This window comes from Sander lucioperca, chromosome 9, assembly GCF_008315115.2.
Source record: "Sander lucioperca isolate FBNREF2018 chromosome 9, SLUC_FBN_1.2, whole genome shotgun sequence".
Classification (NCBI taxonomy): domain Eukaryota; kingdom Metazoa; phylum Chordata; class Actinopteri; order Perciformes; family Percidae; genus Sander; species Sander lucioperca.
Genome location: NC_050181.1, coordinates 32,389,070 through 32,413,109, shown reverse-complemented (window position 1 = coordinate 32,413,109; position 24,040 = coordinate 32,389,070). Strand labels below are relative to the sequence as shown.

The window sequence follows — 24,040 nt, the reverse complement described above, 5'->3', positions numbered from 1 at the left end:
AAATCCCAAAGACGGTGCTGTTTAAAGATATGATTGGGCCAGTCCAGTGTCAATTAAGAAAACAACCAATGGGCCGCTGAGCTATGTGTTTCATGGGCCGTGTCTGTCAGAAAAAAAAAGTGTTGGCGGTCGAGCCGGATCAAAATGCGTGTCGGCCCACCGGGAAAGTGCCCGGTATGCCAGATGGCCAGTCCGCCCTTGACTCCGTAAGCTAAATAATGATCATTCCACCCAACTGTAGAGAGAGGTTGGCATTCAAAACAATACACTGACGCATTTAAAATATGAATGTTTTTCACAAGTGCAAACTCTGGAGTATCATTGATGACATTAGAAATAACCAAAGATTTTCCACATGTATGCTTATTTCCATGATGCATAATCCACTGTACCGAAACTATATGTTCAACGTGCTCTATTCCTAAGAAGTCTTTAATCTTTCCTTCTACATAGTGGACATTTTTCACCTCAGAGGCTGGGCCCATGTCAACTTTACTTGAACAAATTGGATGTTTCTCATGCACATTCTGAATACATTCATAAAGTTGGTTGTGCTTCACAAGAGACTTACAGATATTTTTAAAACTGCTTTTCAAAGCCCACTAATTTAAAAAAGCAATGCTTTGACTCAAATCGCATACACATATGCCTCACTGTAGGACCAAGTGCCGTAATCTGAAAAGGAAGATGCAGCAAGTAATGCTGTTTAGGTATAATATTTGCATCTGGAAACAGTTGTTTGAAATGTTTGAAATAGGGCTGTCAATCGATTAAAAAATGTAATCTAATTAATTACATACTCTGTGATTAATTAATCGAAATTAATCACATACATAATTAACGGTGCCTGAACCGATACTTTTTAAGAAAGTAAAAAAAGAAAAGAAAAAAAAGGGTACTAAACAACAGTTGGTGACATTAAAGAATGGCTTGTTTATTGCTAAGGCCATATGGTCAAAATGAAATGATTTAATAACAATGTATAACAATAACAATAACTTATTTCACTAGTAAATTGCTGTTGAACGACAAAAACAACCAGATAGGAAAAGGACATTTACAACAACTTCAAATGCACCATGAAGCTGTAGTTTACCAGTTTCATTGAACTGTGTTGTGTTGTTGTTGTTGTTGTGTTGTTGTTGTGTCTGTGTTGTTTTTCCGACAGTAGCTGCACTGTTACATACCAGTGTTGAATCCTCTACAGTAAAATACAGACAAACTTTACACCGTTTAGCGTTAGCTGTCAGCATTTTAACCGTGTTTAATCCAGCTACTAGCTTCTCCTTCAAGAATGACATGCATGATGTCCTGTGGGGTTTGAATGATTATATCAAAGTGACGAAATTCTGTTAATTTGCTTCTCCTGTTTATGCCATATGTCATTTTTAGATTGTCTTTCAGAAAATCAGTAATTGCCTTTTCAATGTCATTACATTGCCTGTTATGACTTGCCATTGTCCTTTTAACAAACAAATCTTCATTAAATTGCTTCTGCATGTCTTCAAAGTTGCATTCGCAGTGCCTGCATTTACTGTAGACAAATCACACTCCTATCTTAAATCCAGCCACTTCATGCTGAGCTAGAGTGTCTCTGCACACAGACATAAGTGCCCCATAAATTGTCCTCTCACCATTTGCAGTGACAACCTGGACACCATCACACAGCTCAGTTAAGTCACGGTTAATCCTCTCAAATATCTCATCAATACCACAATGAGAAAGATCTTTTGATTTTACCATGGCAAGCAGACGAATTGCAGCAAGTCTTGATCTGTATTTAGGGTTGATGTTACCTAAGGTGTAACAAATCAATAACAATTTGTTTTTGTTTGCCCGAGATCCAAGAGGATTGCATAGCTCAATTTCATCTGTATATAAAACCAACTGCAATGCAGTGGGAAATTTCAAAAACAGTGGCTGCGACTTAAAAATGTCTCTATCAATGAAACCATGATAAAATCCATCCTTGCATGTCTGTGGCCTCTCATCAATCATTGCAATTGTTCTTGGATGTGATAGCAGCTGCTCCAAACTTTTCACCAATGGTATATAATGAAAACAACGGTCCTTAATGGTAAGAATTCTGGAGTCTTCATCCCCACACAACAACACAGAACGTTTAGGGAACGTTGGGGAACCAACCAACTGAAACATTCTCCTGTGGTTGCACTGTACCTCCACACAACGTTTTTTTCCCATTTGGTTTTTGGTTGTTTTTGGTTGTTCTGAGTGCAGTTTTGACATGTTTATTTAAACCAGCTCCATTTAAGTTTTTGAAGTAGCATATAAGAGGTTTGCAGTCACTTGATTTAGATTCACTCAAAAATGATTGGTCTTATAAAATCTAAGTAAGATAAACAGCATAGCAAGAGAATATACTATTATATATATATATATAATATATAATATTTATTTTTAGGCTGATATCAATTTTGCTAAAAACAATACTTTTGTGCTTTATTTCGGTTTTTTAACTGTATTAGGTGAAAATACTTAAAACAAGAATCTATATATAATAGAACGATTTTCACAACTAAGAAAATTCACTTCTTTCATTTCACTTCTAACAAGTTCAGTGTACAAATCCAACCGTTACACCCCCACGCTAGTAGGGGGAAGACAGTGCCTCTGCTTTCAGGTGACCGATTCAAGTCCTGTCCGGACTTCCGTGTCCGTCCACCACACGATTCAATTTGCTTCGTTTGCTACACTACGCTACTTCACGACCTCACGAAAAAGTAAGTGAAATACGTTAAAGTTTCATTCACCATGTGTTCTATTAATACATCTATCTTATGATACATCCGAGGGATGTATGTATGTATGCTGTAAAGCCTGTTATGGGCTATCGGCTCAAGCTAAATAATGGAGCTAGTTAGCTAGCTAGCTAAGTAGCTAACGTTAACGTAATATCTTATATGTCCCTAAGAGCCGATGTGGGTTTAGGGTTTAACACTAAACTTACGATACATTCAAGGACTGTATGCTGTAAAGCCTGTAACGTGGATGAGAGATAAAGCCATGGATGTATTAAGAGAAGCTCTGTTCACGAAACTGCAGGCTAACCTACTAGCTAACTAGTAGAAACTAGGGCTTCCCGCCCTGTATTCAGTTCTCTTAATACATCCATGGTTTTTCCCCTCGTCGCCATCTTGCCAGTCCTAGCAGTGAGTTGTTCAAAACTTTTTCTTTTTAGTAAACTCTTTGTGAACAAACAATGATCTCAATGCTCAAGTTCATGTGGTGAGACTTCGAGCAAAGCATGTCAATTTTTTTTTAGCGATTGTTTAAGGTAACGGCATAGGTTTATCTTTTGCAATGGCATGTGCAAGAAACCTACCATAAATGAACTGACCAATATTGATATCTTCTTTCTTTTTAGATGAGTCAATACCACACAGGAAACCAGCCGGTCGCCCAGAGCTGGATGGGTCTATTGTAACGCAAGCTCGGCCTGCCACTTCATCTTGGGACGCGGTTGAAGGTACAGTGGCTTTGAATTTTCCATTTCCAATTAAATACAATTTCATGACATGGAACTTGAGAGTTGCTTGAGAGAACTTAACTTTTTTGTTGTTGTAAACAGCAGAACTCATCACACAGAGGAAGGTGACTCATCACAGGTAGGAAGAGAGGTAAGAAGACTCACTTAAGTTGTTCACATATGCAAGTATATAATCCATCCATCCATCTTCTTCCGCTTATCCGGTAACGGGTCGCGGGGGTAGCAGCTCCAGCAGGGGACCCCAAACTTCCCTTTCCCGAGCCACATTAACCAGCTCCGACTGGGGGATCCCGAGGCGTTCCCAGGCCAGGTTGGAGATATAATCCCTCCACCTAGTCCTGGGTCTTCCCCGAGGCCTCCTCCCAGCTGGACGTGCCTGGAACACCTCCCTAGGGAGGCGCCCAGGGGGCATCCTTACCAGATGCCCGAACCACCTCAACTGGCTCCTTTCGACGCGAAGGAGCAGCGGCTCTACTCCGAGCTCCTCACGGATGACTGAGCTTCTCACCCTATCTCTAAGGGAGACGCCAGCCACCCTCCTGAGGAAACCCATTTCGGCCGCTTGTACCCTGGATCTTGTTCTTTCGGTCATGACCCAGCCTTCATGACCATAGGTGAGGGTAGGAACGAAAACTGACCGGTAGATTGAGAGCTTTGCCTTCTGGCTCAGCTCTCTTTTCGTCACAACGGTGCGATAAATTGAGTGTTCACATCAGTATTATGCTTAGCTTGGCTGATAAGAGCTTTTAATTTGACTTGTAACTTTGCTTCATTTTGACTTCTACTCTAGCGGCCTCCCAGAAGAACTTCCCCACGCTGACTGCAGCAGACGTGGAGGTGGACATGGAGCTCTATATATTTTTTCCATCCATCTTGCAGCTTGTATTTTTTTATTAAAGCAATTGTATTTGTTAATATGCTAATGTATAATAATTCATTACATTATCATTCCAATATGCATCTTTGCACACTATATTTGCACTACATTTACACTCTACATCCCACTCCATTGCTTTTTTTCTTATTTGTATAGTTTCTGATTGTTATATTATTTTTTAGGCCTTTTATATTTTTTGTATTTTGTTAATTTTATATTAAAGTTTTAAATCACATCAAGTTTGCCTGTTGCCTGTTCTTTCATTCCTGCCAATATATAATAATTCATTCCTGCTCATGCACAGACAGTTTAAACTAATAATAAAATTGGTACCACAGTCATTAGTTATTTAAAGGTTAGGGGAATGTAAAAAATAACGTTAGGGGAACGTTCTCTAAAGGTTACAACGGTAGGGGAATGTTCTCTAAAGGTTGCAACGTTAGGAACGTTCTGGGAAGGGTCGATATAACTATAAACTAACCTTCAGGGAACGTTCCCACAACCAAAAACGAACGTTCCCAGAACGTTCTGGGAACCAAAAATTGTTACCTGGGACGCTGCGAAATGTGTCAAATTGACACAAATGTTTTCGGCAGTAGCAGGACCTTCATCAGCTCCCGTGGCCGATGATAGTGGTGGTGGCATGCACAGACACAGTGTTAGTGAGGAGGAGACTCAGGAGGAGAGGGACAGAGATGAGGGAGTGAGGGTAGAAACAGCGGTAAGCAGAAGTCACTTTGCCCCTTGATAAAACTGAGCCAAAAACAAATCGTGGACAAACTGTTGATGATAACACTACAACAATAAAAGAAGTAGGCATGCACTTTATGATTTTATTAGTTTGGCTAAGTGCGCAGGTGTAGCTATGAATGCCATAACGTCAGTGTTACAAAAGGTCAGAGCAACTAGTTAACAAGAATCAGTTGACCTTTAAGCTAGTTCTTTTATATCTTCCCTGCTAAGTAAAAGTTTTTTTTTAATATATGATGATGATCCGTTGTATTATTGTGAAAACATTATTTTGATAAATCACAGTAAGCGGATCGGTCTTGACTGATGATGTTCTCACCGTTTTATTATTAGGCTATATTAGCCTACCTTTCATTTAATAAAGTAGCCTACATCTTAATAATAAACAAAACACCACCTTAAGATTCATCAAACCTTAAGCTTGTGCTTGTGTATTTGTGTCCTTAAAGTGGCCTAGATAAACAACACAGTTTCTTAACGAGAATTGTAGCTTTTCTATCTGCATTGGCAGACAAAAACTCATGATAGACCTCTTCAAATTAAAGCACAGGTCCTCTTCAGTCATGACGTTTTATATATATATATATATATATATATATATATATATATATATATATATATATATATATATATATATATATTTATTTATTTATTTATACACACACACACACACACAGTATATATACATACATAAGTGGCTTAACATAAAGACCTTTTTAGGGGTTATTTAGAATCATCATTCATCAACATACAGTGAATCAGCTTGCAGTAGCCTATTCTTGTTCTGCTCCTTATTTATTAGGTAGGTGCTCATGCTCATACAGTATGCAGAAATGAAATTGAGAGATCTACATAGCTGTATTTGTTTATTAAATTAGCAATTATTTGTCTGTTTCCTACATTGTATTATTATGCCAGTGCAGTTGTGTGTTCCTCTTTGTCAGAGGATCCAATAATGCTGGACCTTATTGCATAGTTATGTTAAAAAAAACTCACCCTAGTTTCTCCTCATTTCTTGTTGAGCCAGGTTGAGATAGCATCCCCAGAAGAGGACAGAGTCAGCATGAGAGAGGAGAGCAGGGAGCAAGAGAGAGTCAGCATGAGAGGCAAGCAGGGAGCAAGAGGACTACATAGATTACTTTGTCCGTCCTGAGCCTTCTATGCTACAGAACTTCTTAGATCACCACCCGCAACAGATTTCCAAAAACCCTGTAGTGCAGAAGGTATTCACGTGTAAATACGGAACCAGCAGGAAGTGGCTCACATATTGCAAGAGACGTCATGCATTGTTTTGTTATGTGTGTATGGCTTTTGGCAAGACAGCTGACTACCAATTCTACAATGTATGCCATTGGGCAACTAATTAAAGAGTTCATTGCAAATGATGTCCGGAAAGCTGGAATGTTCTCTGTTCAGCTGGATACCACACAAGACATAACTACTCAGGATCAATGTTCAGTGATCTTGAGATATGTTACTGACACTGTGCATGAGAGGCTTGTGGCTTTAGTGAGGTGTCCACTGGGCAATACTTTGTCAACCTGCTCTCCGAGGTCTTGGAGCGCCTAGGTTTAGACAAGGCCCTATGTATAGGCAATTCAACTGATGGGGCGTCCAATATGCAGGGCCAACACAAAGGATTTTCCGCACTTTTGACCTCCCAGTCATGTGCATGTGTGGTGCTATGCACATGTACTCAATCTTGTGCTTGCTGACACTACTCAGACAGTCATTGAAAGTGGAACACTGTTTAATCTTCTAAACGACATAGCGGTTAGTTCATCAAGGAGTCTTACCAGAGGGTCAATTTGTGGGAGAAGCAAAGTCAGGAAAAAAGCCACAGGCGCCTCTCTCCAATCGGTGAGACAAGATGGTGGGCCAAACATGAGGCACTCAAAAAAGTGTTTGGACATTTTGGAAAGCCAGAGAATGGCCTTTTCACTGATGTATTGTTCACACTGGAAGCCATAGAAAAGAAGGTGCATGAAAAGCCAACTGTACGTGCCAAAGCACGAGGCTTTAAAGAGGGCCTTCTAAATATGAAACCTTGTTAACTGCACAGATATTCCTCCGAATATTTGAACAAACTACTCCACTCTCCAAGTACCTCCAGACAGAAGGGATGGACATCCTCTCTGCCCATCGAATGGTGATTGCCACACAAGAGAGCCTCAAAAGCATTGCAAGGGATTTTTCAAGTGTGAAGGCAGCGGCGGACACGTTTGTGAAATGGACAAATAAAAACATTGAAGAAAGGGAGGAAGGAACAGACATTGAGGTAGAGACTGTATTGCCTCAGAAAAGAGCAAAGAAAACAAAAAGCAGGGCTGAAGAGATGGCTCAAGATGAACCTCTAAATGATGCAGAGAGAGCGTACGAGGTCAATGTACACCACTCAATTCTTGATACAGCTGTTGAGGCCATTCACAGAAGATTTATGACACATGGCACTCTGTTTGCAGATTTGGCCTGGCTGGACCCCAGGAACTTTCAGCAGATCAGGGCCACTTCTCTTCCTAGTCAGGCACTTCAAGACCTAAGTAAATGCCTCATAAAATTTAACAGCACAGCTACAGTGGACAATCTACAGTCAGAACTAAAAAGTTTAGCAGGACAATGGGACAGGCTTAAAGCATCACATCTGGATGAGTACAAGACCAGAACAGTAGAGGATGTATCGACAGGAGGACAGGAAGAGGAGACTGACATTGTGCATAAAAAAAATTGCCCACTGTACTGCTATGAAATACTCAGGTTGTTCAATATGTTGTCAGGTGCTTATCATCTTCTTGGGCTTGCATATAAGTTCCTGCTTACCCTTTCCCTGACTCAGGTGGCCTGTGAAAGAACACTCTCAACACTCACATTCATCAAAAGCAGACTTAGGAGCACTTTGTCAGCAAACAAACTGGAGGCATTTATGATGATGGCCACTGAAAAAGACATTCTCATGGCATTGGACTCAGACGTAGTCATCGATAGGGTCGCTGAGAAGAGTGAATTATTGAGAAAACTGCTCTTGTAGCTTAATAAGGTAAGATGTTTTTGAATACAGCATCCTTTTGACTAAGTGAGTTTACAGTTTATTCAGTGCTATACTTCGGAAAGCATTGATCATTTGAGCAATCATTTATCATGTGTATTTTCTTTCTCTCTCTTTGTCCCTCACACACAGGATGAGGTCACTTGTTCTTTATTGGAGGAGATCACCTGCATCCTTTTTTACTTGGTGAGTTGGCAGTTTATCTAATGCTTAAGGCAATCCTATGATCAATAATTTATCATATTTACTTTCTCTCTCTGTCACAGTCACAGTCTTGCATTTTAAGGATTCATCTAAGGGGTTCACAGGGCTCCTTTTGACTTTTCTGAGTTTAGAATGTATTCAACACCACTTTGTTTGGAAAACAGTGATCATCGGATCATCCTTTCTCATGTCAGTTTTATAAACTGCTACTTTTATCAATCACTGATCAATCTTTTATCATCCTTCCCTGTCTCTCTCTCTCTGTCACACACAGATTTTTTTTAAAGGATTTATCTAAGGAGTTCACCTGCATCCTTTTTGATTGGGTAAGTTTACAATTTATTCAACTGGACAGTATTTAATGTGTCAATTCTCACTGATTATTACTTACTCATTATATGGCGTTAATAGTTTTAAGGAGTAGGAGTTGGTATACATATTCAGGGGAGCGCAAGGATGGGTGGTATTTGTGATCTTATGTGGTGGGCCGGTCTGGGCCAAAATGCCAGGGCCGATTTTTGGTCCCAGTCCACCCCTGTACGAGGTAGAAGTTCCCGACCTAGCTCAAGCCAATATTTTCATGGATGCTGAAAGCTTGTTGATTATACACCATACTACTATGTAAACTTCAATAATAGCAAGTACATTCCACTGAAGTATGATCTCACAGGCATCATCAAACATCATTCTTGAGTCTGTATTGAGTGTGGGTATTTGGGCTGAATTAATTTTTTTAACCCTCGTGTTGTCTTCACCGTCGTCCATGAACTTGTCATTCCGGGTCAAAATTGAAAAATGTGTTTTTGTTTTAACTTTTTCCGACTTTTTGGACACTTTTTCATGCTTTTGGCGCTTTTTAAAACATTTTTGTCCCTCTTTTCAACACTTTCATTTTTAATTAATGGTCAATGAACCTATAAAATGACATACCTAATTTTTGAGTTTGAAAAAAAGCAGATATTATGAATTATTTTGACTAAGGGAATGAATAACGAACACATTATTCCTTTAAGGGGCCACTGGAGGATATTTGACCCTCCCCTCACCAGTAATAATTTTTCTATGACCCTCCAAAATTATTTGAAAAAGAGACATGACCCTCCCCTTATGTGCTGGTTTGCGCTTAGCAAAGATGTAAGATGCCATTTGATTTTTTTACAGCCATGACATACATGAGTTAACCTCTGCATTCTCATCTTACACATCACACTCCTCTGTTATGGTGTGGTGGCCATTTCAGTAGATTTACTCACTAACATTGTTGTGGAAACACAATACGCATGGAAACTAAATGCACACTTCATGCATTACTGCATTACTTCAAATACTAAGTTACTCCTCTAGTAAACTAGTATTCACATGAAATAAGGACACAAAGGACACTGGGAAATAACAAATTCAACACTGGTTGCTATGGACTCGTCACTAGGCTTCCTCAGTCATTGTATATTTTAGCATATAGGTAAAGCTGCCAAAGCTGAACATTATATTCCAAAACATATATGTTTATTTTAAGCATATTTTAAATTACATTGTAACAATTTAACAATTCGCCCTTATGAAATCCAATTGCGGCACGGCTGTCTTGGAACGCAATAGACAGACGGTGGCGGAATGCCCCGACACTTAAATTCAACTAAAATGTAACAGTGAACAGTCAGTGTTCGACCTACAGTCTGTTGAGATGCCTATCCAAACGCAGAAATGAAGCGCAGTCACACCATAAAACGTTAAGACACGTTGAGAAAAAAGATCCGTATTTTGCCGTAATCCAATGACACGGAAAAAAAAGTAATCCACAGCAATCAGGAGATCCACAAAAAGGGTCACGGTGTATCCAGCAAGGCCTATACGAGCGTCACATTCACCAGCCAGCTCCAAACTGGTGAACGAGGCCTCTTCACTTCACCGTTTAAACAAAGTGGAATAAACGTATAAAAGTCCAAATCTACACAAAACCCGCAATCAATTAGTAAGCTGACATCACATTTATATACATGACATTTAGGAAACCTTTATTGCAAGGTTGGCACGGCAAGATGTCCAGACTAGTGCAACAGTAATTTTCGTTTTTTGCGTCTTGCTGCTCCCATCGTCAGCCAGGTAATATTTTTTTTACTAAAGCAGTATATGAAATCTGATGTATTACCTACCACCATTTAGTTGTTTTGTGTTATTTAAGATATTTATAAAATATCTGGTCATGCCTGATGTAATTATTCCACTCGTTTTTTAAACAATGCAATTACCCGTTTCAGCCACCAGGGGACAGTGCTCCTCCTGCCTCCCAGCAAACTCATGGGTTAGACCCATCTGGTAGCAAAGGAGGGCCGAGACTAAGAGCTACATGAAAAAATATGCACCAAACAGGCAACTTTGAAATTTTGCTTTTTTCATGAAAAAAAAAAAGCAAAAGAGGAGCCCCCCCCTCCCCAGACTAAAAAATGTTTGGTGACCTCAACAAAGAATAAAAATCCCCTATTTTCCTCCGGTGGTCCATTCCATAAATACAACGTCCCTAATAACAGTAACAGTCCCTAATAGAATAGTTAAAATCAGATTATGTTGAGTGAATCAGACTGGTTTATGTCAAAGTTTGGTCAGGATGCTGTTTTGAAACCATTTAAAAAATTTTTTTTTCAAATGCCATGAAATTAAATAAAACAACCAAAATGCAATGGAAGTAATCATTAATCTTACCTGCGAAGAACATGGATGAATGAATGTATATGTTGTATGGCTTCCATACAATGTACATGCATCCAAGTTATTTTGAGGCAATTTAGTTGTTAAGAAACCCATATTTCTGATATAAAAAACTTTGAAAATGGGTCAAATTTGACCCGAGGACAACAGGAGGGTTAACTGACAAACACTGTAATTGATGACAGCATTTATTTTTTCTTATTACTTTTGGAATAATGTGGTGCAGTATGTCCAGAGTGCAACAGAACAGAGAAGGAAACATAATTCCAGCTTTTGCCTCTGTCTTTTTTACATATCACAAGGACATGGTTTGATGGAAATGTAAGAAAAATAGCCACACTGTACTGTGCATTGTGAGTTGGGCATGTTGACCTGCAGTTTTCAAAAAAGCAGATTTGCTGTCTCAATTCAAGTTAAGTATATTTCTTGAAACAAGATGATTCATCTTTTACAAATAACACAACAGCTTAAAAACCTTATGACATGTCAAAAAAGCTTGTTTCATCTGAGATATGACTCAAAACAAGATGTTTTCAAGACAGTTTCACTTAACAAGATATTCAAGATGCACTGTCTAACAACAAGCTCCTTTGTCTCACTTAAATCTTGCTCTTTAGGTGATTTTGTATTATATTAAGTGTGATTAGATATTTTGACTAGAAATTAGAAAAATATACTTGGCAAGATTTTGAGTTTTTGCAGTGTAGATGCTCCACGGTAAACAAAACGGATCCGTCTCACTCGTCAGTGATTCACGGAAAAAGCTGGTTTCTCTCCAAAGGCAGTGAAGAACCAGCTAAGTCGACTTGATAAGAAAAGCGGTGTCCCTGTTGTCCGATTTCTTGTAGACTCTGCAGAGGTAAAAACACTTAACACGTTTCCACAGGATCCAAGGTGTTCCCAGAACACCAAAAAAAAAAAGAAACTATTTAATTAGTGTATAAACGTTTGACTGCGTGCCTTCATTCAGCAATGGGGTTGCAATCGAAAGGAACAGAGGAGAGCATCCTTTAGCAGCTTTCGTGTGCAGTGGATGACAATGAGAAGTGGGTGACCAGAGTATTTATATCCCTGGTCACCTGGGCATGGACCCCTGCTGCGTTCAGGGACCCCGGCCAACATGGAATCAGAGTTCTTGAAGGTGACATGTAGGTGTGAACTACACTTCTGTAGTTCTTTTAGACCTCTGGCCATCTTTTCTCATGGAGGTGTGACTTTTGGGCTTTTACAGTTGCATAAAAGCCGCATTCTCTTTGTTTGAAAAGGGCACTCAGGCCGCATGTGGGACATGTGGTTTTCTTTTGTCTCAGCGGTCACATGCTCTGAGATCTTTGTTTAAAGATACACACTGCTTGGTTCCCAACAAAAGCCAGTGCTCACGTGGAGCTCTGTAACCGACTGACAGCCACTCTATTTCAGCTTAAAATTACGTTAAAAAAAGCTAAAAACACTTGCCGTCCTCTCTACCCAACTGACCAACACACTTTCTCGTCTAAAATTTACCGCTAAAAACACCACTATCTCGTCTATCTCTCTACCCGACTAACAGACAAACGTTCCCTGCCTAAAATTACGGCAATAACCGCTAAAAACACCACAAACTCACGGTCCTCTCTATCTGACAGCCACCCTTTCTTGGCTTAAAATTACTCACCGTTTGTTGGCTACGGCCGCTGAACAGGCTACATGGTTGTTTTGCCAAAACAACAATTGGATGTTTCCATTATGAGGAAGTCAAACTTGCGGTTTCTGTCATAGGTCTGTCACAGTGGTTGTAAACAGCTGTGGCCCGCTTGCCTGGTTCTCCGGTTATCGCGTGTTAGTATGGCGGCGTTAGCCAAAACCAGTTGGGATCACTTCACTGGCCGTGTTTCAGTTGTTTTTGCGAGTTACTAACTTGAGTACTCTATATAATTCAATGTGAGAACGGGAATGTTGAAATGACTGAAAATGCCCATCCCTAGTAGCCGTGATAAATTAGCCTGAAGCGTAATGCTTACCTTTTCAGGAGGAAATTAGCCAACTCAGCATCCTTTTAGGCTCTAAGCTCTCCATCTTTCAAATACATCTGCAATATTTACGCGGGTTTAGAAACATGCCAAGGTTTTTAGGTCGGGTAGAATCTATTTCTGTTGATCCTGTTCAACACCTTTACACAATCACACATTAAAAGTGCTATAAAAATATTTTATATTCTGAATACAATGTTGCCAGTGTGTTAATTTTGGAGTCCCAACCCGACCCTTAGCAAACAAGCAATTTCGCCTGCTTTAAAGTTAACTAGTCGCAAATTTGCGGTAAAATGCAGTTGGGTTGTCGAGGTCAAAACACTATATGTAGCAGCTGTGAATCAAACACTAACTATGTAACTAAAGTATTTCAAACTACTTACATGTGGCTGTAGTGTGACATTTAGGCATTGCTGTTCATTCTCGCATTGCCAGACAAGTGAATAATACAAAATACTGACGACATGTGTGTTATCCAGTCATGTTAGTCCAACAGCTCCACTGTTATTTTTTCAATATGCATCCAACAGGTGTTGTGTCAAAGACTGTTCCCACGTAGATTTGTGTTTCCTGCTAATAGCGATCTAATTAGAGACCAACAGCCAATCAGAATTGACCTTTAATTCTCCGATTGGTTGATTTTGTGGCAAACTTGTAACACTGACAAGTTGAGCGAGTGTGTGTGTCCAGAGTTGAGTGCGCAAAGAGTGCAGAAAGAGAGAGCGAGACATGACCGGAGTGCAGCAGAGCAAGAGTTTTCGAGAGGAATAAATATGGTTAATGTGGATAATAGCAAACATGCAAATACATTTGAGCATGGAATAGATCTTTGTTTGCTCAAACGAAATTATGTTTTGCTTATGTATAATTTTCTCTTTAAAATTAGTAAAATTTAAGTAAAAATTAAAAAAGTAATGTATGTGCTTGCAAAATATGTCTTTGTGCTCAAAATATAAAATTACACAAATATTATGCCATAGTGCGTGGGTTAAGCTGTTCGTATATGCTTGTATATCTGTGTAACATGCGCTGCACATATCTGTGTAACATACGCTGCACAGAAAAGTGTGTGTGTGTGTGTGTGTGTCTGTGTGCGCTGCAGGCCTGTGCTCTAATAATTAGTCTTGCCATCTGTGTGTCAGAGGGTGGCAGCCATACGCCCTCTGTATTGTCCCTTAGGCCTCTAGCTATAAAACTATACAGAGTGATCAATGTCACCGCACAGTTAAGTCTCTTAGTTACAAAGTCAGAAAAACACGGAAAAAATATGGTGTCTGTCTGTACGTTGTCCGTCCATCCCATTCTTGTGAACGCGATATCTCAGGAACCCCTAAATAGAATTTCTTCCGATTTGGTATTGATATTCAAGAAAGCCTTGAGGGAATCTCTTCATATTCTGAGTTAATACATTTGAAGGCCTTCGAAAGGCAATTGCATTTATAGACACTATGGAGTGAAAAGCTGACTAGGGTGGTATAATGAGGTCTAGTCTCTTCCTCAATGTGGGACTTGCTCTTGGGACGTGCTTATCACTGTTTGGTTTACTTCTTCCTCTGGTGCTGAGTGGCGCTAATATAGGATGCTGACTCGGACACTGGTTTGGACACACATTAGCAGTGCACGGGAGGCAGAACGAGTTTTTCACAAGACGGAATTTAGAGGCAGTTGATGTGTGCATAATTCAGGTTAAAATGCACATTGACTGTTCTGTGAGAATTTTGAGGGTCAGTTGTGTTTAGTCATCACCACTATGTATTTTTTATGTGCTCAGAAGATGGTTGTGATATTTTAATATATAGTCAATATTAGAGTTGAGCCGGATACTCGGTACGGATAAAGCACTTTTGCCGAGTACGAGTATTATACGAGTAATACGAGTCAATATCTGTGCTCGGATTGAATAAAAATCCTCATTGGGTAGTTGACTGTGTCTGCGTTCTGTGATAGGCTAGTCGTCACAGCGCCCCTCCCCTACACACATACAGATTTATTGTGTTGCTGTGTCCCGCTCTGCTCACTCACACAGAACAACTCTCTCTGTCTCTCCCTCAGTCACTCAGGTTCGCGGGTCTTTTCCGTTAACGTTGAGGGTTTCTTCAGCTTCAGGTTTGTTTTTTACTTCGGTTTGTAGTACTTACTTATTAACCAGTAGAGTTCTGGTAAACGTGGGGTTTGTTCAGACGTGGTGCTTGGTAGAATGCGACTCGCGTTGCGTCTCTGCCTGTCGGAGATTTTTTTTCTTTTTTAAACCGTCAGCTGGCTCTTAAACAGATCTGAAAAACAGCGTCGGACTATTTGATCCGTAGAACACAGTCCCCCCCGCCCCCCTCTCTCTCTGTCTCTCTGTTACTCACACACACACACACACACACACACACACACACACACATACCTGGGGTGGAAATAAAAAAAATAAAAAAAGAACCAAAAATAAAAAAAATCACACTGATCATAAAAAAATTAAAAGTTAAAAAAAGAAAGTTATGTTGAGTATGAAAACTCTTGTTCATTACATTTTACTTCATAATTGCAACCGCATGTGTTGTATTCATTGTTGCAAAACTTGTTCTGTATATAGTTTGTTATCGTGATCAAAACCATTGATCTGAAGCTCAATGCTGATGCTGTCATGTAAATAGTTTTCTAATCAGCAATAAATATAACAATTTCTGATCAACCCATATCAATTGTATGCTTAAAATAACATACCGGTTAAAGCCCCACCCATTTCAAGACAACCCGACCCACTTCCGGGTTAAATCCCGCCCACTTCCGGGTCAGGCCCCGCCCAGTCCGAGTACAGATACAGATACAGAAAATTCATATGGTTAACAGATACAGATACAGATAATGCTGTACTCGCTCATCCCTAATAAAAAACACATAACACAAATCACATCCTTACAGCAGTTTCAATGTCCAGTTAACTTACTCAAACCCTACTAAACTACGGTGGTAAAACACACACACACACACACACACACACACACACACACACACACACACACACACTGAGGGGGAGAGGAAACAAAAACACGTGGCAGGCCTGATAGTAGCTCGATAGTATCTATAGGGTAATTTCCTTCATCCTCGATTACATCTGCTCCCTCTACTAACTCTTTGTCTCCTTCTGGATCAAGGATGGGAGGCAGATCAGCATCTGGAATGTTGACGGTATCTGGACTTAGATCAACTTCTGCTAAGTTTCTGACTGGTGGAGCAACTGGGACCTCATCAAGGACTGGGGTCTGAGTCTGTTGTATTGAAACAAACTCTGGCTGTGACAAAAAATCTCCCCAGTTCACGGCTTGTGGTCGAGTTGGGTTCACATCCTCATCATCAGACTCTGAAGAGAATGTAGTATCCCCATTGTCGACAATCTGTGTTGGGCTTTGGGCTTGCCCCTGCTATGTCCTAGTTATAGGCCTGTGGGGCAGCTGTGGCTCATCACTATCGGTAGGTAGTCTCACTAGAAATCCAATAGGTTACAGATGATTTTACAGAGTTTTCACAGCTCTGGTTTCCCTCTCTGGTTTCACTTTGTAGACTGGGAAATTGGGCATCCTTCCAACAACAATATATGGCATTGACCTCCATTTATCCTTCAGCTTGTGCTTTCCAGTGACACCAAAGTTCCTCAGCAGAACACGATCTCCTTCTTCCAAGACTTGTACTTTTACCAGTTTGTCATGGGCTCTTTTGTTCCTCTGGTGACTCTTATCAGCAGCTTCAGTAGTGAGTTGGTAAGCTTTGTAAAGATCTGCTTTCAACTTAGTAACATACTGCTGGTACGTTGCACTCTTTCCACTTTCCTCCGACACTCCAAAACAGATGTCCACAGGTAGACGTGCTTCGCTTCCGAACATCAACAGATAAGGTGAGTAACCAGTTGCCTCGTTTTTGGTGCAATTGTAGGCGTGCACCAAATGACATTGTTGATGTTCTGACTCCACTTATGTTTTTGATTTGGTTCCAGAGTTCCAAGCATGGAGAGAAGGGTGCGGTTAAATCTTTCAGGTTGCGGATCCCCCGAGGATGGTAAGGTGACGTACAGATTCCCAACATTCTCAGAAGGTCTTGGATCAGCTTGCTTTTAAAATCCCGTTGATCTGAATGTATCCTTGCAGGGGAGTCCATAGTGCACAAAGTATCGCTCACACAAAATATTCGCCATTGTTGAAGCTCTTTGATCTTTTGCCGGAAAAGCTTGGGTGTATCTGTTGAAATGATCAGTCACAACCAGGATATTAGCCAATCCCTGAGAATCTGGTTCAAGGGACAGAAAATCAATACACACCAGATTGAGTGGGCCTTTACTGTTTATCTGATTTAAAGGTGCAGCTCTCAGGTTGTGTCTTAGGTGTAACACATCTGCCACAGTTTTTGATGTACTGCTCCACTTCTGATCCCATCTTAGGCCGGTAGAAACGGTTTCTGATGAGTTCAATTGTCTTATCCACTCCCAGATGCCCGGACTCGTCGTGGGGGGATTGGAGTACCATGGGAACATATTCCTTGGGAAGGACAAGTTGGTGCACCTCTGTACCAGATGGTCTCTCTGTTACTCTGTAGAGCACCTCATCAGCTATCAACAACTTGTTTGCTTCTCTCTGCAGCAGTGTGACTCGGATCATCGCCTTTAACTGAGTGAATGGAGGACCCTTCTCTGACTGCTCATTTCACTGGAGATATTGCAGCGTCGATATCTTGTGCTTTGATAAGATCTTTCTTACTTATCTGGATCAGACATCCAAAATCCAAACGCGTAGGAAACACATAGCACTCAGGAATAGCTTCAGGAGAAACCCCTAATGGCTCCTCTCAAACTGGTAAAATCCCACGGGACATATGAAGGCATTTTTTTTCTTATCCTCTTCTGCCATTGGGATCTGATAATAACCACTGCGTAAATCCAACACTGAAAACCACTTGCTTCCAGCCAAGCAGTCCAATGCATCATCGATTCGTGGCACTGTGTACTGATCAGGGATTGTTCTTCGGTTCAGTGTTCAATAGTCCACACACATTTGCAGTTGTCCAGATTTCACTTTTTAACAGACTGGGTAAAACCACTACGTTAGGGTTAGGAAAAGATCCTGGATGGGGTTAAAAGATGTACGATTAAGTGACATGCGTATATAAAAGTTCTGTGTAGTTTGACCAGTGCTGTAGTCAAGTCCACCTTTCTTGAGTCCAAGACAAGTCCAAGACCAGGACTAGTTGAGTCCAAGTCAAGACTGAGTCCAAAAGAGAGACAGTCAAGACCGAGACAAAAAAAAGAATCCTCTTCAAGACCACTTACTTACCTGTTCATAATTTATGTGATGTGAGAGACAGTATATCTTCTATTTTAAGATGATAATTTTGCTTTATTATTTGTAATAATCAAAAAGCAAGTGCAGAGTAACACATTAGGCCATATTATTTACTTTAAGGATAAAATGGAAATGTTCTCATTCTTGAAGTTATTACTTGTCCTGAAGAATCCACAAAGTGCTTACTGATATTGTGTCTGTGGCCAAAATGAAAATGATTGAAGCCTGATGATTGAGGTACATGATGCATCCAGTTGTATACCAGGCGAACAATGTCAATGCCCGCCTGTTTTCTGAACAAGCGCGTTTCATTAATGGTTTTGTTTTGAAGGAGGAAGTTACTTTAGAAAAAAAGTATATAGTGCTAGACTTGGTCGAGACGAACACACACACACACACACACACACACACACACACAAACCAGTGTTACTGGGATGTGCACCAAGTAGTAGGCACACTGTCAACATTTAATGTGGAATTTTGTAATTGGTACTACTATTTGTTGTTGTTACTATTTTTGTGTTTTGTTGTTGAAAGGAATCAAAATTATTAAAAAAATAAAGAAGTGAATACTCTAGACCCACGGCATTTTTTTCCGGTTTTAACCCTTGTGTTGTCTTTGGGTCAAATTTGACGCATTTTCTAAATGTCTATATCAGAAAAATGGGTCTTTTTAGCTTCCTAATTTTAATTAACCAAAAAAATAACCAATTCATATAACACGCTTCACAAGTACAAGGATCGAATCTCTAATTTCATTGTATTTGGGGTGTTACATTTTTTAGCATTTGAAAAAGAAATTGAAACGTTTTGAAACAGTATCCCAACTGAACGTTGACATATACCAGTCTGTGATTTTCCTTCCTTTAATTAGTCTAAATAATTCATAAATTCAGTTTTTTTTAACTCAAGGATTAGGTATCATTTCCTTTAAATGAGGTTTATTGACCATGAATTACAAAAGTAAGTGTAAAACTAGTAATAAGTTGATGTTTATGTCATGGTTTTGAGTTTGAGTTTCTGTTGGTTTTGAGGTTCTGTTCTTGTTTCCTGTTATTGTTGTGTATTTGTTCTGTTTTCTGTTGTAGCCTGGTCCAGTTCGCCTTCCTGCAGCTCTCCTGAACGCCTGTCTATCGGACTACGGCAAATGGTTCTGCGGGTACCGCCGTCCACGAGCAGTCCTTTGAAGGGACCCATCTGGCCATATTTTCAGGGAGCCGTGGAGGCTCCAAAAGAGGACGTGGTCGATATGGGTCCCAACGCCATTCCCCGCTTCAACCTCTCTTCAGCCCTGAGCCCGTGCTATCCAGTGGACCGAAGCCCGTGCTATCCAGTGGACCGGAGCCCGTGCTGTCCAGCTATCCAGAACCTCCGCTGACATGCAGCCTTCCTGAGAGGACCAGCATTCCAGAGCCAAAACGGACCAGAGTTCCAGAGCCAGAGCGGACCAGTGTTCCAGAGCCAGAGCGGACCAGTGTTCCAGAGCCAGTGCGGACCAGCGTTCCAGAGCCAGAGCGGACCAGCGTTCCAGAACCTGAGCTGACCCTTCTCCCAGAGTCGTCGCTGACCTCCCAGAGTCTACGTCGACTGACCTCCTAGAGTCTACGCTGACCATTCTCCCAGAGTCTTGGCTGACCGGCGCCCCAGAGACTTTGTCGGTCTCCGGCGCTCCAGTGACTTTGCCGGGTTGCGGCATCCCTGAGACTGCCCCTGAGACCACCCCTGTGACTTTGCTGGTCTCCGGCGTCCCTGAGACTTTGCCGGTCTCCGGTGCCCCTGAGACCGCCTCTGAGACTTTGCCGTTCTCCGGCGTCCCTGAGACCGCCCCAGTGACTGTGCCCTTCCCCGGTACCCCCAATTTGTGCATGAGATCACTTCCCAATAAATGATTTAGGCAGCACTGAAAATAAAAAATAAAAGCATGTTCCAAAGTAGCCTATGTTGTTGGTGCACGTGCACGAAAATAGAACAGTGAAATGTACTTTAAACATTTCCTGCCACAGCAACCGAATTAACATAGTTGCCACTAATCTTGGTGGAAGCTGTCACAGGAAATTCAATGCAATTTTACACAACATATATCACCAGGTACAGACAAAATGTAATTTTTCCATACCAAGTTGCTTGATATTCGAGACACGTCTTAACCCTTCATATAGATAAGCATAAGTCATTCTTATATATTAGTTTTTCCCAATAGTGTATGTGTATTTTCAGAATGTGAGTCTGTAGGTGCAAACATCCCTTCACGTGTGATGTGCCAGATTAGGGCGGTCTCTCGCTCCCCCCTTTTAGCAGTCCGTCTGCTGGCCGTTGGTCCGTACCTCCAGATACATTACATTACATGTCATTTAGCTGACGTTTTTATCCAAAGCGACTTACAATTGCTATATATGTCAGAGGTTGCATGCCTCTGGAGCATCTAGGGGTTAAGTGTCTTGCTCAGGGACACATTGGTATCGCAGTGGGAATCAAACCCAGTTCTCCCACACCAAAGGCATGGGTCATACCCACTGCGCCATCACCACCCAGACAGGATTGAGTGTCTTTTTGTTTGGTTTAGCAGGCCTTGGGGTTGGTTGACCCCTTCTCATTTCAGCATCACCAGTTCATCAGAGAATGTTCATCAAGGCTTTGGGTAGGGCATGTAGACATTGCTGCTGGCTCTTTGGTTTGGTTTGGTTTTGTACATCTCCAGATGCTGAAGTTCACAAGCAGACGGCTAGACACTATCCCTTTCCCTCTGGGCCGAGAACCGTAACCAGACCATGAACCTTTATCGTGTCTAGCTGTGCTGTGGTCTGAGGTGCTGTGGTGGTTGTTGTTGTTGTCAATCTTCTGGTACAGTTTGTCACCGGTCCTGCAGCTGGATGGGGAGTGAGATGGACCCGGTCTCTGACACAACGAGGCACTGTGTGGCACAAAACAGAACTCCGAGAAGCATTATCTGTTCTTTTATATATTATTTCAATATTATCACTTGGAAAAACCTCTACTTATTTAGTGAACATCAATAATTATAAAACAGCATTTCTTTCCCTCATGCTGGTTTTAGAACTTGTTCTCTTTAGGCCTCAGATTACCTTAAGGGTTGTGTTTTTGCAAATAGTGCAAGTCAATCAAAACAAAACAAAATTAAAACGGAACAAAATTTCTTAGCGTAGTTTGAAAATCCATATGATGTGAACACTATTTATTAAACACCTTATTTATAATTGCTTATTTATTATTGCTACTATATCCCTCCTGTTGAGAAAACTCATGACACAATAACGCAGCATATATAAATAATCTGTTTAGTGGTGTGTGTATATATATATATATATATATATATATATATATATATATATATATATATATATATACAGTGGGTAGGGAAAGTATTCAGACCCCTTTAAATTTTTCACTCTTTGTTTCATTGCAGCCATTTGCTAAAATCAAAAAAGTTAATTTTATTTTTTCATTAATGTACATTCAGCACCCCATCTTGACAGAAAAAAACAGAAATGTAAAAATCTTTGCAAATTTATTAAAAAAGAAAAACTGAAATATCACATGGTCATAAGTATTCAGACCCTTTGCTGTGACACTCATATTTAACTCACATGCTGTCCATTTCTTCTGATCCTCCTTGAGATGGTTCTACTCCTTCATTGGAGTCCTGCTGTGTTTAATTAAACTGATTGGACTTGATTAGGAAAGGCACACACCTGTCTATATAAGACCTTACAGCTCACAGTGCATGTCAGAGCAAATGAGAATCATGAGGTCGAAGGAACTGCCCAAGGAGCTCAGAGACAGAATTGTGGCATGGCACAGATCTGGCCAAGGTCACAAAAGAATTTCTGCAGCACTCAAGGTTCCTAAGAGCACAGTGGCCTCCATAATCCTTAAATGGAAGAAGTTTGGGACGACCAGAACTCTTCTAGACCTGGCTGTCCAGCCAAACTGAGCAATCGTGGGAGAAGAGCCTTGGTGAGAGAGGTAAAGAAGAACCCAAAGATCACTGTGGCTGAGCTCCAGAGATGCAGTAGGGAGATGGGAGATGGGGGAAAGTTCCACAAAGTCAACTATCGCTGCAGCCCTCCACCAGTCGGGGCTTTATGGCAGAGTGGCCCGACGGAAGCCTCTCCTCAGTGCAAGACATATGAAAGCCCACATAGAGTTTGCCAAAAAAACACATGAAGGACTATGAGAAATAAGATTCTCTGGTCTGATGAGACCAAGATTGAACTTTTTGGCATTAATTCTAAGCGGTATGTGTGAAGAAAACAGGCACTGCTCATTACCTGCCCAATACAATCTGACTGGAAGAATAGCATACAGTATTTTATGATCAAACTAAATGTAACTAATTGTTAATGTGCTCCAGAACTGCAACAATTAATTGATGCAAAACAACATATATACAGTAATATTAGCAAACACACTATTAAGACTTTCTAGAGTACCGTATATAACTGGATGATTTTTTATGCTAAGGTCAACTATATACAAAGAAACATGTGGTCAGTGCTGCTGCTGTGTGTGTGTGTGTGTGTGTGTGTGTGTGTGTGTGTGTGTGTGTGTGTGTGTGTGTGTGTGTCATCTTATTTGTACAGGAATTTTGCCCGTCTGTCCTTCTGAGTGGCAAACCTCTCAGTGACCCTTCTATTAAAGTCAAGAATGTCCTTGACAAGTTTCTTCTCCATGGAGAGCATAGCCAGAGCATTTAGGCGATCCTGTATCATGCTGTTTCTCAGGAAGGTCTTGATCCTCTTCAGTGTAGAGAAGCACCTTTCTGACTCAGCTGTTGTCATGGGTGCGGTGATGAGGATCTTGAGGAGGCTGACAGTCTCTGTGAAAGTGCTCTGAAGGTTGTTCTCCATGAAGAACTGGTACAGGGGCACTGCACCACTACAAGCCTTGAACTCACTGTTCTCATAGATGAGGGACAGTTCGGTTTTGAGCTTGGCCTTGTTCAACATGGGGTACGCCTCCACGGTTGTTTCAAGCGCTGTATCAGGGAACTTCACACTGTGTTGTGGGAACAACTCTCCGTGCAACAGTGTTGCGCTGATGAGGTGCTGGGTGAAGGAGAACCTCTCCTTGGCATGAATCAGGATGGCATCACATACCTGTAAAAGATACATCATCAGCTTTAATTTGCAATAAAGCTATTTTGATGTAAGTGATCCTGACTGAACACATGCCTATGTCCAAGTCAAGTATATGATTACTAAGGTGCTTATTGTTCAGGGTTTTTGGTTTTGGCTACATACTACCAGGCCTGAAAAAAAGTTCTAGGGGAAACACTGACAATTACATCACAACTTACCTCTGTAGCCAACCTCTGTTGTTCTCCTGGTCCCAGCATCCTCCGTCGCTTTATGGGCTGCTGCTGCTCGTCAGATGCGCTGTCCCCACACAAAGAGGGAATGGAGGCCCTGGGTCCAAAAAATAGTTTATTTTGATAACTTGCCATCAGACTTCTTAACTCACTGTAACCCCCCCTCAACACACACACATAACCAGTGACTCATATATATATATATATATATATATATATATATATATATATATATATATATATATATATATATATATATATCTATCTCCATCCATCCATCCATCCATCCATCCATCTAT

At 40.8% G+C, this 24,040-nt stretch overlaps 1 long non-coding RNA gene across 1 annotated transcript; it reads right to left on the bottom strand.

Annotated features, from left to right (window-relative positions):
* Positions 1–5,674: 5,674 nt before the first annotated feature.
* Positions 5,675–22,453, bottom strand: LOC116040745. The gene is made up of 4 exons (XR_004102746.2): positions 21,779–22,453; positions 12,695–12,706; positions 12,607–12,609; positions 5,675–5,688 (listed from the first exon to the last, which is right to left on the bottom strand). It is a non-coding gene; the product is annotated as an uncharacterized LOC116040745 (long non-coding RNA).
* Between the last annotated feature and the right edge of the window lie 1,587 nt (positions 22,454–24,040).